Raw genomic sequence first — 3517 nt, 5'->3', positions numbered from 1 at the left:
ATCACTCCACTATCACCGGAATCTTTCATCTGTATGAATCCATACTCCAACACCTTCATAATGAACAATATGTCATTCTAGTCTTCATCGACTTTTCTAAAGCTTTCGACACTGTGCAACACAGTATTTCGCTAGAAGACCTTGAAAACCACGGAATCCGCGAAACTGCTCTATCCTGGTTCAAGTCCTACCTGACGGATAGAAAGCAAACCTTATACCATAATGATCACTACTCTGATCAACTTAATGTAAAACACGGTGTCCCTCAGGGTAGCGTCATGGGCCCCTTACTCTTCAGCGTCTACACGGCGGAAATTCACAAAATCTTGTATCATTCGCACTCTAATGAATACGCGGATGACACGGTCCTTCTAGCGGCTAACAAAAATATCGCGCAACTCATTAAAGACATTGTAGTTGACCTTACAAACTTGAAAATAAAATTACGGACAAAGGGTTTAATACTAAATGAGGACAAAACCAAGTGTATGATCCTATCGCCCAATCGGCAAATGCGTGCTGCTGTAACAGGCATAAACATTTTGTGCGCGGGTACTATTATAAGAGTAGCAACTTTTAAATACCTAGGGCTCTGGATTGACGAGCAGTTATCTTGGCAGAACCAAATAGAATATGTTGTCAAAAAAGTAAATACCCGAATGCGGGTTCTGAGGCCTTTACAGAATCATTTGGACACCGAAACTTTGAAAATTCTCTATAATGCCCCAGCGGCCGTATTCTGCAGAAACGTTAAGCTCCTCCTTCTGCCCTTGGCTCTCTGATTGGACCGTCAACCATTGCCCTTGGCCTTTTAATTGGCTACGTCTACCGATGACGTTACATGCCTTGGCTCAGTGATTGGTGCAAATTCCGCGCAGACTCAGATGTAAACTATCAAATTATACACCAAATTCAAAATGTTTTTTCATAAACTGACAAATGAGTTACCGGTTAAACACCGGTTTTAATGGTTGCTTCGGTAACGCTATGTGCTGAACGCACTTACAGCAGACGACATTTCAACACTTTCTATCAACCTCCCGACGTTGATCAACGTGTCGAGTAAAGTGGTGAGTGTAATTTATGAAGGATTAATTATTTTATGAAGTATTTAACTAAACTCTTTAATTTTCCCCCTTAAAAATCCGATTTAAATAAAAACACACCATTTAATTTATTTCTTTTATTATTTATTACTTATTCAGATTGTGTGGCAACTGTCGATCACAGTATAGAAGTCACTGCAGTAAAAAGGTGAGAGGGCTGATCGCCCGTGGTAACTGAATGGTTAAAGCCTTATTTGAGCACTTAGCATGACCAAAATCGCAAGAGCAACTCCATGATTCGTTCATGCTCTTGTGGCATTAACAATTTCGCACTTATTATATTCTCATGGAATGGTGTGTTGGTGAGCGAGATACACCCATACCCTTTAATCAATATTTATCCTTTCCTCTCTCAGACGAGGTATATCTTCCAACTGCTGACGAAAAAGCTTATCCAGAGACTGAGTGTAGAGCCATTTGCGCCTCGCAACTAACACTGGAAGTCGCGGAAGCGCTTTACAACTGCAAATCGACATAACTTATAAAACATAACCAGTAACCATATTTACACTGAACAGTTACTTGAAAAGTAAGCATTTCAGTATGCAGCAATTGGTATAATCACCTCTTTGTTTCTCTTAATATGGATATGGTAAATCTGAAATAGGTCTAATGAATGACAATAGAATAGTTAAGTTATGTGGTCATGAAGACTTCGGAGGATGTAAATTGCAATCATGCAACAGAAAAGAGCAATGAACTCTTGACAGTCAGAAATATGTAAAGTTTAATACAGGTGGAAAATAAATTGCCGAATTTTTGGGTTTGAGAGCGTATCGGGACTTATTGGGTGCTGGCATGTTGGTTATAAATAATGTCATCTTGAGTAAAGGCTAGACATCATCAACATAATTTTAATGTGAACAGATTAAAAACATGCCATTAACGGTTTTAAAGCATTAAAGGCGGTAACAGACTTTTTCTTCTTTTTTAAACCCCTCCCCGGCTCCACTTAGCTCTATGAGGATGACAAGCACTATCCACACAGGCTCACAACCCTTTTTAATAACAGTCAATGATAACAAAAATTCAAATAATTTAAAAAATGTTATGAAGTCTATCTAATACATTATTCAATGCATGCATATAACCCGTGCAATAAATTTAATTTGCTTATTAAATGAAGCGTCTACTAAATTACAATATAATTTAACAGTAAACTAACACGTATGTGAGAAATAAATCATAAAATACACGCAAATATCGCGTGTAATAAATTAAATGGATTAAACGCGAAAAAATAACTATTTATAATGAGAGAATCAAAAAAGTACGTGTCAAATTGGATATTAAAGAAACTTTGGTGAAAATGAATTAATAGAATATCTAAAATGAGTACTATAAAATCACAAAGGAGAATACGATAATCAGAGAGAGTTCATGCCGTCATGAAGAAAGTGCATGCCAAATTGAGCATTGAAAATAATCGAAATACAGGGAGACGTTATTCAAACAACCTATCATGGCATTTAGAAAATTATCTACAGTAAAGTAGAACATGCTTCGCTTGAGCATGTCTTCAAAAATCAAAACTAGTCATTATTTTCAGGTTGCAATGTTTCACTTCGGTCATGATGTTGGCTTGAATACTCTCGGTTTCCAGTCAAAACCTTTAATTTTCATACCTTAGCTTTTCGTATTCGTTCCTAGACCTTTCATTTTCAGTCATTATTTGCCAAACAGACGCAAACATGAGTAGGGCCTCCAAACATGCATTAGCGGAAGCTATGAGCGTTTCTTGCTATTCTTACTAGGCAGCGACTAAGCTATAAGAAAGTTTAGCCCATTTATAAATGAAACAATAAAGGAAGGCCATGCATGCAGAAACAATAGCAAGGAATGATGGAAAAAATAACAATGAAATGTTGAAGTGAAGAATAAAATTAAAAGGACACCGCAGTAACTCTTAATGGTTAACTGACTTTGCAGCAACCCTTTATCTCAAAAAAATGTCCAAATGAAATTTTCAGAAGGTGGACTATTATACCCTACGACGAATAGAAACCATTCTTATGACCATTTCTGTGTTCTTCAGTGGAAAGTGGATGAGCACCATGTTCTTGGAAAAAAGAAGGCTCGTTGAGGAATCTTCAGCAAAAACTGGAGGAAGGCTATTCAAGAAGCTTGCACCCACCTGCAACAAAAAATAATGTTAATAACATGGTTAATACATTACGAGAACTTACCAAATTTGCAATACGCAGAGCTTCACGTTCTTCTATAACAAGTGGAATATTGTTGAGGAATGCCTTTCATTGTCACCTCTGGAAAGGGTTCTCTGTTGGCGGTGGACATCATTTACCTGCTTTGTGATATGTTATCACATCTTTGTACTCACTTCGGGCGTGTTACCTAAGTCACTGATGACCAGCAAGGGTACAACCTTCAACTCATAGAGGGAATGCGGCGCC

The 3517-nt window shown here is 37.6% G+C and overlaps 1 long non-coding RNA gene across 2 annotated transcripts; it reads left to right on the top strand.

Annotated features, from left to right (window-relative positions):
• Positions 1-724: 724 nt before the first annotated feature.
• LOC149676453 (uncharacterized) lies at positions 725-3123 on the top strand. 2 transcript variants are annotated; one of them, XR_016366709.1, is made up of 4 exons: positions 725-1070; positions 1206-1400; positions 1463-1635; positions 2861-3123. It is a non-coding gene; the product is annotated as an uncharacterized LOC149676453 (long non-coding RNA). The 2 variants fall into 2 exon arrangements; XR_016366708.1 differs by lacking the exon at positions 2861-3123 and having other exon boundaries at positions 726-1070; positions 1463-2112.
• Positions 3124-3517: the final 394 nt, after the last annotated feature.

Source organism: Phalangium opilio, unplaced genomic scaffold (assembly GCF_054372755.1).
Source record: "Phalangium opilio isolate 3A_F unplaced genomic scaffold, DU_Popi_V2 ptg000046l_1, whole genome shotgun sequence".
Classification (NCBI taxonomy): domain Eukaryota; kingdom Metazoa; phylum Arthropoda; class Arachnida; order Opiliones; family Phalangiidae; genus Phalangium; species Phalangium opilio.
Note: the sequence above shows the minus strand (reverse complement) of the source record. Positions and strands in the feature narration are given on the sequence as shown.